General features: G+C 37.8%; 1 long non-coding RNA gene across 1 annotated transcript; it reads right to left on the minus strand.

Annotated features, from left to right (window-relative positions):
- Positions 1 to 202: 202 nt before the first annotated feature.
- On the minus strand, positions 203 to 1,446 carry LOC147616431 (uncharacterized). Its single transcript, XR_015262426.1, has 2 exons — positions 845 to 1,446; positions 203 to 521 (listed from the first exon to the last, which is right to left on the minus strand). It is a non-coding gene; the product is annotated as an uncharacterized LOC147616431 (long non-coding RNA).
- Between the last annotated feature and the right edge of the window lie 14,810 nt (positions 1,447 to 16,256).

Raw genomic sequence — 16,256 nt, forward strand, 5'->3', positions numbered from 1 at the left:
CTACCTAGTCTGAATCTAGGCACAAGATGGGGCCAAGTCTTCACATCCGCCGATGTACCTAATCCCCCTCCTTGTCGCTTTTCCAAAAGCACTCACGAGACAAGGAGAGTTTATGACATGCTTCCCCCGGGACCTCTCCTCCAATGCCCGAGGTACCCTCACAAGCATACTAGATGCTAGGAAATTGAAATGAGAGTACAAGTGAGGTGTATATGGATGTAATTTCAAAAGGGAAGGTAGGAGCACTTACAATGTGTTTAGCATGACTCATGCTATTTTCATTTTATCAATTACAACGAGCATGTACTCATGCTTTCCTTCAATCACCAAAGTAGCTCTGATATGCCAAATCACATCAACCCGACATCCAAGTAGCATTCAACATCATGTGAGTCTAAAAGACCAAAGCACTTACAAGAAATAGCTCCACACTTCAAGGAATAGGCATAGTATCCTCAAAATGTTCCAAGCAAACACAAGATTTTCTCACCAACATTGAAGTGCAGCCATTGCTACAAGATCTGTTCAATGACAAGGAGCTATAGATTATGGTGCTGTTATGTAAGCTTTCATGGAATCCTTTTATCTTTTTCTCTTGCATTTCTTGGATAGCAACAACACATTCCAATCTTCACCTAATCAAGTCTTAATCAAATCTTGTCAAGAGGGAAGAAACGCTCTTCACAGTAGAGAAAGCAATCAACGCTTGTAGAAGCATTGTAGTTTTTTTTTCTGAATCAATGGCGTTCAAGGGAGCTTGAAACACAGCCTTAAACCTCCTAAATGCAGACAATCAAAACATTTCTTAGCAATGACATTCAAAGGACTCAATATGCAGACTTACGCATCTTTCCACCATTATGTATACTGGCTGTCTGCTGCGAGTGCTGGTCAAACGGCACTAGAACAAACGTAGCAACCTGAGGCACACTCTTGCTCCTGGCAGTGTAGTCAAGATCGTTAATGTCGTCAGAAAGCTTGGATACTAGGGTTTGAGAGCCTTCTTCCCTTCCTTGCTCTTGGATACTAGGGTTTGAGAGCCTTCTTCCCTTCCTTGCTCTTGGATGCAATGATAGTGTGTTGAGGTCAAAACGGAGATAAGAAACCTTGAGGTGGAGATCATTCTGGACATAAGGCCATGCCTTCTTGTCGATGAAGGAGATCAAGGGCTAATTTTGTGCAGAAAATGTGCTGTAGAAAATCATGAATAAGTCCATGAAATCGGAAGTGACGCAAAGATTTCTTGTAATCGATTTGAAGAGGAGGCTTGTCAGCACCAAAGCCCTAGGGTAATGCTTGCTAATCACTAAGATTGGAACCCTAATTTCTTGCAAGATCAAGAGAGAAGAAGAGAGCAAGTAAAACATTTTGATTCACTCCCTAATCAAGATTAACAGTTTTTTTTTCCCAATTTTGGTCCTCTGGTTCAAATTTGGAGCGGCTACCCCCCAGATTTTGTCCACAGTGAACCATAGCCCCTAAAAGCTTAGAATAAACCAAAAATCTAAGAAATTTCCAGCATCCCACAATCATCATGCCCATTTCTTGATCAAGAAATCAAGAAAGTAAAGAAAATTTTCAAGAAACTCAAGAAAGATCAAGAATATCAAGAATTCCAAGAATTTCTCAAATTTTCTTGAATCTAAGATGGAAATGGATCAAAGACATGGCTCTAATACCACAGCGACTATAATGATGGGAAGAGAGAGAGAAAGAGATTGCACTGATAATGGAGTACCACATGCACTCAAGGGAGTACCACCATAGCCATGGAAGCTTGGAGCTCCAAGAAAGTATGATTTGATTAGTCAAATGATTAGATGCCCCTTAGTACAATTTATTCACTTATATACTTGCCCACATTTTCACACTTATTAATGTTGGGCCCCCATACTTGCCTGACCATATCCATGCCCATGGGCTTCCCTTATGTCCAAGACCAAGCCCCCTTCATTACACACATGTATGTATGTATGCACACACATACATACACATACATGTGCACGTACACACACACACACACACACACACACACTTTGTTTTTATAAAACCACTATTTTATTCTTCACGAAACTAAAAACAATTGAAAAACAAATCTAGATGTATCTGATCTAGTTGTTGGAGCTGATGGTAGTCATATAAGAATTGGCACAATGATTGATGAAAGTAGTAATACTTATCAATTGGGGTGACTAGAAATCTAGTGCAATCCAAAGTGACCATAGAGCTTCAAAATATTATCTACTCTAAGAAAGGTGCCATTCTTGCTAGTTTCCTCTCATATCTGCCAAAGATCCAAAATTTCCTAATGAAATGTGAATAAAGAAATTTGGCAGTCAAACACACAGATAATCTAATCAAGAAATCTTGGGTGTCAATACAACGTTGTACCAAGTGATGAATGGTCTTAGTAGAGCATAAACACCTTGCGCATTGAACAATAGTAATCATTCTTTTTGCTAAAGTTGTACCAAGCGGGAGTACTCTTGTAATACATCTCTAGAAGAATACTAATTGTTTTAATGTAGTTTATTTTTCCACACTTTTGTTTCTTGACCAATTTCCTTATTCATATCCCATAACATGTTTGCATGGTCCAAGAACCGAGGCCATGGAATGATCAATCTATAAAATTCTGCTGATGTGATTTGTGAGAAATAGTATTTCATTGAAACAAGTGTTTCTTGTCTTTGTAAGTTCCAATCTTCTAGTCTACTGTGTTGAAGATTCTCTCAAAGGGCTATAGTTAGGTTTTAATTTGCTGCCATGAAAGTCTGTAATGCATTACACATGCCCCTTAGGGGATATGAGATCTTGAACATTACAAATTTCTTTAGTAGACAAGAAATAAAACGGTCGAGATGTTGTAATTGCCAATGAGGTAGCGAAAGCTCTACTCTAATTTATATTTTCATGTCTTAATGAATTCCCTTTGGTGGAGGCCTTCCAAAACAATGCAAATATTGGAGCACTTTTTTCCAGTTAGCAACCAATCTACTTGTGTATGGATAACCATGAATCTTGCCATGCACATATATCCAAATAAAGTATCCCAATGTTGTAGCTACCATTTGTCAAAACGAGCATGTTTGAAACTTTGTACATATATCCAAATAATATATCCCAATGGTGTAGCTACCATTTGCTGAAATGAGCACATATATCCAAATAATATATCCCAATGTTGTAGCTACCATTTGCCAAAACAAACATCTGCCTCCTATGCCTCATCGGAGAGGTTCTTATAGATATGCCAATGAATGGCCAGTGTTGCGAGGGCATGCTCAAGGTATGTATAAACTATTTGATATAGTCATAGGGTACCCTTTAGGTTGTATTAGAGTTGTTAGGCATGTGGCACAATTGGCAGTAGGTTGACTTCACTCCTCACACCGAATGAGGGTCTTCATGGCTACCAAGGCATAGTGGATCAGATCTTTGTTGATAGGGTAGTTCATGCCGAGGCATGCCATGAGTTCAAGGAAGTGGCCACAAGGGGTTCTGTGAGTTCGAGGAAGTGGTCTTGCTCAGTGAAAAGTGTGAAGTTGACGAACAAGTGGCACCATGTGGCGACGTTGGACACGATTGGGTGGGATTCAATGGAATAGAGGAGGGTGGTGTCTAAGAAGGAGGAGATGGTTTGGTCATAGAAGAAGAGGGTGGCGAGTGTCAGTTGCCTACGAGGTGTTAATATGCAAGTGGGTGGAGATTGGTTTGGACAAAAATATGTTAAATTGAAGAAGGTAGAGGAAAATGGTGCGGTTAAAGGGTAAGAGTATCCACTGACTTCCACTTTATGAATTTCTATGTGTGCCTTTGAGATGATGAGTTCTTTCTATTGGAGGAGCTCTTGGTAACTTTCCACTTGGCCATGGTTGGGTATATTCATTGTGGAATTTTGTTAAGGTCTTTATTGCCAGAGGGCATCTTCACATTCTTTTGCAAGCTAATTAGTAGTCCAGATTGAATTTGGCTTCTTCTACTTTAGCTTTCAACTCATCTAGAAGATTTTCTTCTGAGCTCCATGTACCATGGCTACCTCACTTAGTTCTTTGTATTGTAGCTAGAGGGCATCCATGTCATGCTTATGAGAGATGGTGAGCTCTTTCTGTGTGGTCTCGGCATTCTTTGAGCTCGGCTAACTTGGTAACCTTCTCATCAGTCTCATGAAGTTCTTGCTAGGAATGGTTGAACTTCTTGATTTGAAAGATTCATGATATCCTCGTTCACCAAAATTATGTAATCATCCCATGAAAAATCTTATGATGCAATCACATCAATGGTGGCCGCTTTCCATCATTTTCCAAGGATAAGGCTATCTTTCAACGGGAGGGTCATGTAGGTTTAGTTCAAACATAGACTCTGCTTTAAGACAATTACAGTGAGGGTACTGCGGGGATGGTGTAATGGGCAGGTGGCCTAATGAGATCCTCATCTCCCAAGACATGAGATTATGACTTGCCCTTGTGTCAACAGGGTTGGCTACATAGGTACATGGTCTTTATGGGGAAGCTCTATCTCACAACGAGCACATTTTATCATTATTTCCATTTGAATCGCATCATGAAGGTTGGCTTTGTGTATAGAGATCTCTATAGGCTACGACCCCTTTGGTTCCTTTTTGTCGAGTGATGACCTCAAGGTGTGCCTTGTGTTTTTCATTGTCCTACTCCTCCTTTTTTATGGATTTGATAGATCATTCTAGGTGAGAGGTCCATATATCCATTCATATAAGCTCCATAGGGCCTCTATCTTTTTTGCACCTTGAGCAATGATTTTTGTGATACGGTAGGGACCTTGTTCTCTTTATTTTGAGCTTGTGTTTTGTTAGGCCCTTAAGACACTTGGAGAAGGAAACTCTAATTTCTCAACATAAAAATTAGAGCATAACATATACTTGCACAAATTGAAAACATTAACCTTAATAAACCAAATAAAATAAATAAGAGAGAGATAAAGTAGAGGTCATCGTCGACACAAGATTGGGTTGAATCTCCCCTAGATAGAGTGTGGCCCTTGTACCACTCTCCTACATTTTTATATACTAGAAAAGCGCTTGCTTTTCAAAAAGATAATTCCAAACAAAGCACAAGCACATGTTTTTGAGTTTATGAGCGTACAAGCTCTATAAAAACATCAAGCATTAATTTAAAGTCTTCGGCATACCAAAAGTATAAAAATACTATTTGGTGTGTACAAAGGTATGAGGCCTTAGCCTTACAAAAATTTAGATGCCTAAATATCAAGCATTAATATAAATTCTTGAGCCTACCAAAAGTATAAAAATACAGTTTGGTATGTACAAACATATGAGGCCTTAGCCTTACAAAAATTTAGATGCCTAAATATGAAACCATAAAAGGTATCCACATGTCTTCCAAAATATCCCATAGTGGTCCGCCGACACATGTCCCATCCACGATTAACACATAATCTTCCACTTAATCATTGCCTTCATCCAAAATAATATTAGTCACCACACACAGTTGATTAAACACATTAATCCTTGCCATATCATACCAGTGCACATAGCTTGATTATACACATTAATTCTAGTAGATATCATACCAGTGCACACAGCTTGATTAAACACATTAATCCTTGCCATATCATACCAGTGCACACAGCTTGATTAAACACATTAATAATGGTAGATGATATAAAAATACACATCCAAAAATAAAATATCTCAAAATAAAATAATGGGCATTCCCAAAGAAGTTACAACTAACATTCCCTCTTGCTCGGGTTACAATTGACCTCAATTACATGGATGAGATTTTGGTAAGAATGGAAAAACTTTTCTAGCAGCTTCAATAGGATATTTGACATTAGTGTTGCGCGTGTGTGTAGTGATGGTCTCATGGTCAATGATAGACTTAGGTATAATATATTCTTGTAATTCTAATAGATGTTATTTTTTTGTGGTTAATTTGTGCTTTCATTTTCACTATCATTTAATAATAATAATAATAATAATAATTTTTATTATTATTAGTATTTGAAGTGTACAAGGCAAAACTTTATTTTCAATAGGTTTAGGCATACCTGGATCATCATGAATATTTGAAATTACCCTCTTGCTTGAGAGAGAGAGAAGTCATTGTTCTCCTCTCCACGTTCTTCACTATATCAATCATGTTGACATGTGCGGTTGTTGACTTCTTCTTCTTTTCTAGGAAATTGGGAGTAATGTGTCCTTTTTGTTGACAATTGTAACATGTCACCACTTGAGGTGCAAAGTCTTATTTCTTCTTTGCATCATCGTTCTTCTTCTTCTTGTTGTTGTTGTTAGCACCACGATTGCTATTGTTGTTTGAAGCAACACCCTAGGTGTCATTAGTGTACCTGTCAAACTTACAAAAGGAATAAACTTTTGAAATTTGTTAGTATGAGAATCTTGTGGTGGCTTGTTGTTCTTTGGTACTCCATTCTTTCACTCACTTGTAAGCCAAAGAGATCGTTGAGAGGAGAGAGAATGAGGTTGAAACATGTTGATCTCTGTTCAAAAAGTAGGCTTTAATCTGGCAACAAATTTGTGTATTTTCTCCTTTGTTCTCGCTCGTTCAATGGCTTGGAGTTGAATGAGAACTTGCTAAAATTTATCCACATAAAGTTGCATAGTCTCTTTATCAAGTTAACGAAGCCTATCCCATTGTTGACGTGCTCTTACTTTATATTAAGGTGGCAAGAAATTCTTTTTTATGAGAATTTGAAATTCTTTCCAAGTCCCAGGTTTTTCACGTCCTTTCTTGATTGCATTCCACCATAACGATGCCATTTCAATGAAGTGATTTTCAGCACAATTGACTTAAAGATCTTTCTCAGAAACTTCTTCCCTAGAAAAATAATCATCAAGTTGTCTAATCCATGCAACATAGTTTTTTAATCCTTCTTATCATTAAAATTTTGAAATGTGAAAGCTTTATGACTAATTTTCTTTCCTTTTTGTTTCTCTTATTCACGAAAAGTTTCTTTGATAGTGCATCTAATGTGAAAATCAGATTCAACACTTCTTGATCTTTTCTTATTAGAAAGTAGTTCTTCCAATTCTATCCTCTTGAGCTCGTTCTTCATTTAATTGAGGTTGAAGAGATAGAAATTGCTCGGGAATAGAAGGAGGATGTGGGTTTGACATGATGAGGGATAGAAAGAGAAAAATGAAATTGCAAAAACTTGATAATAATTAAGATAAGCAAATAAACAATATGTAAAGAGTAATACTTAGAGTCCTTTAAATTTGTTGAAGTTGTATGTTGTACCGATTTTGTGGAGCAGGAATTCCCAACTTCAAATGACACAAAGCCCGTAAGTGGTATTTGAAGCTTTCGAGATCAATTTGTTGAAGTAGCCCAATCTTGCTTTTTGAGAGAATTGTCTTTGTCCCAAAAGTCAATTTTGGAGAAACCCGCTTTTGTAGTAACCCAAAATTTTGATTTTTTGAAGCCTTTGATCTTTGGAATCCTTTGAACTTAGCTTTTCTCTCTTTTTTTTTTAAAAAAAATACAAAGCTTTAAAAAAAATCAATGTGAAGGGGAGGTAAAAGCTTGGAAAGCTGGATTGGTAAGCTTTTGATGGAGGCTTATAAGCTTTTTTTTAAGAACACCAAGCTCAACAATAGAAAGATTTTAATATAAAGCTTTTGTCAGAAGTTTTTAAAATCTTTAGGCTTTTAATATTAAAGCTTTATAACTTTTAAACTTTTTACAAAAGCTTTATAACAAAGCTTAGTGTGGTCAGACTCGTTGATAACAAATGATATTTAACTCCACAAATTTGTTAGTATCTACAAAGCCCATGATCAATTTCACAATCTTTATGTAACTCACTCTCCTTTTATGAGAGTCATGCATGTAGCATTATATGGTAGTGATGTGTGCGAACAAACTTAGGACCGTCGGGGCACTTTTTCCCCACTACTAGGAGGTTTTTTCTCACGTGCGTATGTACACCCTCTTATCTACTCATTTTGGGGTGTGTACTTATCTTTTATATCTGGCACACATTTATCCATTCTAATGTAGTGAGTTTGTGTGCTCTCAAGCTTCTCTATCTTATGTGTGTGCATTATTGCAACCCTAACCCTAATTCCAATAATTGGTATTAGAGCTAGCTTCCTTGACACTTGATCTAGTAGTCTGTCTTCCTCCTCACAAACCTATTTTTATGTCTTCGATTGAGATACCCTCTTAGGAGAAGAAGGTATATACTATAGTGTGTTGTATACAAAGTATAATAAATTTTAGGGGTCTGCGATGCGATTCTGACGCGTTTTGGGCACCGCAAGATTTCTGTAAACGTTCTAGAGAGGCATCATTTTGGATTGGTTCTGCTCAATTTTGGGTGTTTGGGCTGTGCGCAGCAGTAAAGATTTGGTATGCAGTAGCATCTACAGAGTCTTCAACAACATCGATCATCATACTTTCACCCAATAACACTCTATTCGCTACTTCATTTTTTTTTCATACACTTTGCAAGTGATTCAGCTAGTTGGCAGCCATCCGGGGTTGCATTTAATGAATACTGAGTACTTACAGTGTGTTGAAAGATTTTGCATTTGGTAGACAATCACGGCTGGCAGTAGTGATGTATTCAACATGTTGTTTACTGAGGACAAACTTGATGGGAGTAACTACCCATTGTGGTCCTATATGATGAGGCATATACTCGTTGCTAAAGGCCTTTGGAATGTGTTTAGTGGTAGTGAAACTCGTCCTCTTTCACAACTACCAATGCAACCATGTGCTGCAGGTACATCTAAAGTAGAATCTGATATAGATGTGGCTCCTCCACATGCACCACCAGTACCTCCCACTGCCGAGGACAAACTTGATGGGACTAACTACCCATTGTGGTCTTATATGATGAGGCATGTACTTGTTGCTAAAGGCCTTTGGAATGTGTTCAGTGGTGGTAGTGAAACTCATCCTGTTTCACAACTACCAGTGCAATCACGTGCTACAGGTACATCTAAAGTAGAATTTGATACAGATGTGTGTTAAAATATACAAGTGAATAGGGTGTGTGCAAGAACAAGCCCTTGGCAAGAGGCTGTAAACGAGAATCTGTAAATGTGAGAGAACCTGTGAAAAGGTGAGAAGTATCTACTGGGAGAGAATAAAGGGTAGCATGAGGAGATTTAGGAGTGTTAAAATTACAACAATGTGATGAGCTATGGTGGATCAAATGCTAGAATCAACATCATTAACAAAGAGATTAGACGATAATTAACATGTGATTAGTGAGCAATTAACTGTTAGCTTAATGTATGCATGGATAATCAAAAACCAGCAAATTCTCATTAGGCCAATGCCTCAATTTATAGAGTTTACATCCAAGCATCTAATCCCATTGATTTCTCCTTGATTCACTCCACCTCTTTTGCTTGATTCTCTCCACCTCTTATGGAATATCTCCACACCTCCTAAATCTCCTCATGCTACCCTTTATTCTCTCCTAGTAGATACTTCTCACCTTTTCATAGCTTCTCTCACATTTACAGATTCTCTTTTACAGCCTCTTGCTGAGGGCTTGTTCTCGCACACACCCTATTCACTTGTATATTTCAACACACCTCCCCTCAAGTGAATACTCCTAGCACACCTGGACCCTATACCAAGTTTCCCTCTTACTTGATAGTCCGTGAGACCAGTGCCTCAAGTCCCTAAACTCATAGTCCTTTTGACACTCTCTCTGTCTATATGTGTCCAAGGCTACTACAAGTGCCCGTGACCTTGACTAAAGTTCTCACATATACATCTACCACATGGCCTACATCATTGGTGGCTCAGAGGTGGTTTTACTCTGTTGGGGCAGGTTACATTGGGTTGTGGGATTTCTCTCTCTCTCTCTCTCTCTCTCTCTCTCTCTCTCTCTCTCTCTCTCTCTCTCTCTCTCTCTCTCAGAAAAGATGTTCTGACTCCACTTCCTTAGGAGCCTCCATGAAGTTTGCTGATGTCATTCCTTCTCCACTGTGGGTCTGCTGTAGCAGTCTCTTGCCATGTGTCTTGGCTTTCCACACTTGTGGCAAGTGAAGGTCCTTCCTCCTATTCTGCCTCTTCCTCATCCTCATCCTCGAGAGAATCCTCCTCAGGTGAAAAATGCTTTTTCTTCTCCTGCTGTTGAGTCGAGCCATTTCTTCTCTTTGCCTCTGCTCTCTTGCTCTAGTAGAGCTCCTTCTATCTCGTGTAGCTTCAATTTAGGTACATTCTTTAGTGTTGCTATGATGTTTTCATATTCACCTTTGTCCACACTCTTCAGAAGCACTGCTAGTGCCTCATCATCTTCTACCTTTTTGCCAATAATAACTGCCAGTTGTTGCTTAATGCTTTTATATCTGTTCAAGTGTGTGATTAAAGGTTCACTTTCCTTCATATCCAATTTGTAGAATTGCATTAACAAATTTATCTTTGAATTTTTAGCTTGTGTGCCAAATAATTTATTGAGTTCATCCCATGCATCTTTTGCCCATTGTATCCCTGTGATGTGATGAATGATTTCATCATTTAAACTGAGTGTGCGATAAAGTCCCAATGCTTTTTCATTCCTGCTCTTCCACTCATTTTCCCCTCTCACCTCTGGGCATTCATCTCTTCCCTCAACTAGCCCCCGCAGATTTTTCCTCATGAGCAGATACATGGTTTTTGTCTGCCATGTGTAAAATTGCTCCCCATTAAATTTGGCTATTTCTTGTGCCGTACTCATGATCAAAGCTTTCACAAGGGCCTAAAAAATTTATCTTTGTCAGGCATAAAAAATCTTCTTAGGTGGCCACTGACCTGCTCTTATGTGAAGATGGTAACATGAGAACATGTGAATAGCTTATTCCCATGTGTAGCCAAGCTTTTAAGGGGTTCCCAAATGGCAAGTGACCTGTTATTTTGTGAACGGTAACATGAGAACATGTGAATAACTTGTTCACATGTGTTATTATCACAAAAAATCTTGTGATCACGTGAATATTAAATCCCTGCTCATGATAATGTGAAGGGGGTCTTACCTCTTGATCCAATTTCAAGATTCAAGGGCAATGTCTACCCTTTCTACAAAATCTGGTGTTTAGGAGATGATTAACAGATTTATCAACATAAAATCACCAAAAATTACATTAAATCAAGGGTAACCAATTTGTACGGAATGGTTGGAGTATCAAACCATCTCCAAATTGCAATCTGAAGTTTTAGGGATCTGTATATCAGATACCTAATGGTTAGTTTGAACCCTCAATTGCACCAAAAAATAGTGATTAGCATTGATTAATCACTGATTAGCAAATTAATCCTTTATTTTGTGTGCAAAAAATAGAGTATGCGGGGAGCCCAGATCTGAGGCCTTAGAGTTCAAATGAGCTCAAATTCTTTCAAGGCCATCAATAGAAATTAGTCTAGTAGAGGATTAAGCCAAGAAACACAAGATTTGACTAAACATTGAATGCTTAATCTTTGTTTTACCAAAGTCACCTACAGATTTGATGAAGAGCTTCGATCTCACTGTAGACTTGATCAAATCAAATTTTGACTTCACCAGCTTGTAGAGCACCCTTGAAAACCCTAGTGCCAAGAATTATTAGAGCAATTTGATCTGGAGCACCAGAAATATCAAATTTTCTTCAAAAAGAATGCGCCTACAAAATCGCGATTTTCTTGAGCTCTAAAAGGCGGTTTGCTGCCCTGATTTGCTTGGCTGGAGCACAGGTGAGATAGCTATGCATGCCTAGGAGGGCTTGAGCTAATGTTGCTCTTGGAGGGAGATCAAGCCCCTCCACTGGTTGGGGGTACAGTGGGCTACTTGAAAATAACTTAAAAAAGTGATTATTTTCTAATCATCTACTAATCCTAATTAGTTAGATAATGGGATCATAAACTTGATGGATTCTAGGCTAGGCTCTGATACCATGTTAAAATTACAGCAATGTGATGAGCTATGGTGGATCAAATGCTAGAATCAACATCATTAACAAAGAGATTAGATGATAATTAACATGTGATTAGTGAGCAATTAACATGTGATAGCTTAATGTAGGCATGGATAATAAAAAACCAGCAAGTTCTCATTAGGCAAATGCCTTAATTTATAGAGTTTACATCCAAGCATCTAATCCCACTGATTTCTCCTTGATTCACTCCGCCTCTTTTGCTTGATTCTCTCCACCTCTCCCAGAATATCTCCACTCTTGTCATATCTTCCTAACTTCTATGCTATCTAATGATTACAAGATGCATTCTAATATTTTATATCCCAAAATAGAAGGGCATTTTTTGAGGCCACTAAAATAATGTCTTTTTGATACTTTTCACATTTTAGTGTATTTTCATGTAAAACTTTCCTCCCAAATATATACATATAGAAAAGTTCATTTTTTAATATCATTTTCAAATCCTTATCTCATTTAATGTCATTTAATGTCACCCCACTCCTTTCATTCTTATCATATCTCCTTATCATGTGACTAGAATCTTTATTTTTGGAGTGTCAAAATGGTTTTTTTAGAGAGATATATTCTTAATATATATTTCTCTAGGATCATTCCAAATGTTAGAATATAATTATCTAATTTAAATATCTTTTCTAATCCTCTATTAATCTTATTTTTCTATCATCTTGCATTAGGCATGCCTTTAGATGATATTACGAATGGTAGAAAGCATAAAGTAGACATTCACATTCATATAGATGAAGATTATGCACTAGTAAAACGTCCATATGTTAGGCAACCATTACCTAATTCAACCATGTGCACACTAAGAAATGAGGGGAAGAAGAATGTTGATCTTTGGGTGGATGGGAATCTCTTCCCCTATGATCCTTTGACTTTGTACAGTCCACCATTTTGTGACTTGACTAGTTTTGTTCGATATGTAGGTGATGGGAAAAATGGGCTCTTAGGTTATTATTTGTAAAAGACTTTCTATTAGTGGTGGTCTTCATAACCAGTACTTACACAATTAATTCAAGTCTTCAATCAAGTATTGAAGATTTGAAAAAACATTCACATGATCTAGACATGAAAAATAAGGAACAAGAAACACTCATAAATAATCAAAGAGATAAATTGTCTAGGTTAAAAAGAAAAATAAGGAGGTTGAAGCACACACCAATTGGTGCACGTGAGCGTAAACGAAAGCTTTCTAATATTGAAAATCTTTTGATGCAAGGTGGCGCAAGGAAATGGAGGGTCATGGGTGGCATGGGTGGCAACAACAAAGGTATGTTTCCATGGAATTTTTTGTTTGTATTTTTTATGTATGTGTTAATTTAAAGGTTTTTATGTCCCAAGAATTTCTTAGCTGATGCATCTGGTGTGGGAGATACTATGCATGTTTTCAAAGAGCCTGCATGAAGAACAAAGAGATAACATCAATCATCTGTGATCCAAATTACAAGAGGGTCCTTGAGGTGGTTACAAAGGACATTATGCAAGACATCAAAAGGGGCTTATTAGTGCAAGGGATGTACAAGAGGCATGTGATGAAGCCGGCATCAGTCGTAAGGGTTACGAGAGAATTTATAGAGTCATCTCTCGTAAGGGTTACGAGAGAATTTATAGAGTCATCAAAGGAGCTTTTTGTGCTCGAGGGATTCGAAGGCACTTTCTTCCTCCTTCCTACAAAGTAGCATTAGAAAAGAAGGCAAGTAATGCAGATGTTAAATCAATCCTTGGTGAGTATATTCATGTAGAAGGAACAATGGTTTTAGATCCTAAGTCCAAGGATAGGCTTGAAGTATAGTACAACACATACAACAACCTCTTTGTGGACCTACAAAACCTTCAACGACATATGATTCTGATTCTATAAGATTTCACAACAAGGTTGGGTTTGAGCATTTATCATTTAACTTGCAAATTTTCCTTATCAATGACATGAATTACTTGTGTTGTTCGGCTTTGTTTATGTGATATGTAGAATCGGAGGGAGTCCTATCGCTTATACTGAAGTTGGATGAGGCTCAACTGGTAAAAGGGAAAAGATTGGAGCAAATGGGAGTCACATATATGAATGAAGCAATGGCATATGCAAAGGACAAGGATAAAATCCCTTCTTTGAGTGTTCAATCTAAGAAAGATAATTGGTGGCTTGGAGCCTATGAGGTTCCAAAGGAGAACATTGAGGTGTTAAATTGGATGCTTCAATGATGCCCTCAAATTTTAGAAGTCATCAAACAACAGATGAATGGGGAGGAGCTTGAAGTGGATGGTGTGGGCTCCTTTCATGTGGATTGGCATCTAGGTGGTGATTTGAAGACCATAAAATCCATGTGTAATTGTGACGATAGTGCACAATGCCTCCATCTGTGTCCATTGTGCATGAAGCGGTCAATTCTTAAGCCAAAGAGCAAGGATGAGCTCCGATGGGCGTGGAGGAGATCTTGTCTTCCGATTTAGATGCAACACCCAATAGGGACACAAAGGATCTAAATTGGGCACCAATTATTCCTTTCCCACTGGAAAGTATACACTTTTGCACATTGCATATGCCATGATAAGGATTTTTGATAGGTTGCTTAAGCTTCACATTGACTATGCATTCACTATGCAACTAGTCTCATGCTCAGCCCAAGCAATAAAGCAAGTGGAGGAGCTCCTCAACTCTCTAGGAGTGCATGATAGGAATGTAAAGATTATGAAAGATCTTAAGAAGTCTGGGGGGGCACATCATATTGTTGCTCAACAAGTGTCAATGAGCGGTGCAAAGGCGAGGTGATTCTTACATCCTATGAACGATCGAGGGAGGAGCCTGCAATAGAAACATTGGAAAGATCTTTGCAAGTGCACCACAAATCTCGACAAGGATCCAACTCTACGAAACAAGCGAAAGAAGGTGTGGGCTTACTTTGACAAGGTTGTGATAACGTTAAAGAGCACAACAACTCAAGAAGAACAAAGTTTGTTCAAAATAGATGTGACAAAATTCATCAAGCTTGTTAGTGAGAGTTAGGGAGATACCTCCATTACATATTACATGGTAAGATATTCTCATCTTAATTATCTCTGTTCATTAATTACCATTACAATTGCTTACTAAAATTCCATAAATTAAACATTTATCTTCATAATTTCTTACTTGGACATTTTTTCCTAGCACATTGTATATGCACATGGACTGTATTTTCTACACAAATACGGGTCCTTGGAATGTTCAGCACCCAAGGCATAGAAAAATCACATTACGCAGCCAAAGGAGTGTACTTCAAGAATACTCGACATGGTGGAGGGAAGACACATAGCAATTATCTTGTGGAGATGTTTAATTGGTTCTATCGCAACAATCTTGCGATAGAAATGTTACTAGGAAAAAGGCTCGAATGTCAACAATTGCTAAAGCTGCACAACTCAAAAGGAAGGAGGCAAACATAGAGAAGTGGAATGGAAGTTCAAGAGCATGCCATGTCGGATGCCACAATGGCAAGACATGGAAGACGTTGGGTTAAACGTGTCTAATTTGGTGGTTTTGTAATTTTTGGCCGGTTTCAAACTATCTGAACACATTATAAATGACTCTATATAAATGCGTAATAGTCCCATTCATTCTCATTTCTATATTTTGACTTCACTTTTTGCCATGGCTCGCACGAAAAACACTGCACGTAAACATCCACCATCACCTCATCGTCCTCCACCACCACCTCCCTCTCCCCCTCATCCGGATATGTAAGATTTCTCCCTCCAGTTTTTGAGGTGTAAAGATGTAAGAACCTCCCCTTCTATTCTTGAAATTATTCCCCTTTGAAATAGAAGAAAGATCTTGTTTTACCCTGTTTTGGCCCAGAGAGAGATAATCCAAAATTGAGATATCTTTGGACATAAAAATCCTCCTAGTGTCTAAAATGGATTCCCCTGAAACAGAAGTTCAAAATGAACTTTCCAAGGTGCATTAAGAATTAATTGAAAATGTGTATAAGGGACCTTAGCCTAAAGATCTACATTTTCAGAAATTTTTAGATTATGGTCCAATTAAGTTCCAATGGACCAATTAGATTAGTCCAAGTGTCAGAATGAGATAAATCCAAAAGAATAAAAGAAAATACCCAAAAATGAGTAAATGCTCACATAAGATGAAGAGTTGACTGAGTACAAGGTTTATTAGTTAAAGGTTATGAGATATTACTAAAAAAATGAGATATTTTAGAATAATGATGCATTTTTGATACCTTGGTAATAAGGAGAGGGGGACTCTTGAGGTAGGCGCCTATTTCACATGTGTGGAAGAGCTTTTAATTCAAAAAAATTGTGATATTTTTATCTCTCCTCTCTCCTA

The sequence above is a fragment of the Cibotium barometz genome, chromosome 38, assembly GCF_041138505.1.
Source record: "Cibotium barometz isolate CiBa-2024 chromosome 38, ASM4113850v1, whole genome shotgun sequence".
NCBI lineage: Eukaryota > Viridiplantae > Streptophyta > Polypodiopsida > Cyatheales > Cibotiaceae > Cibotium > Cibotium barometz.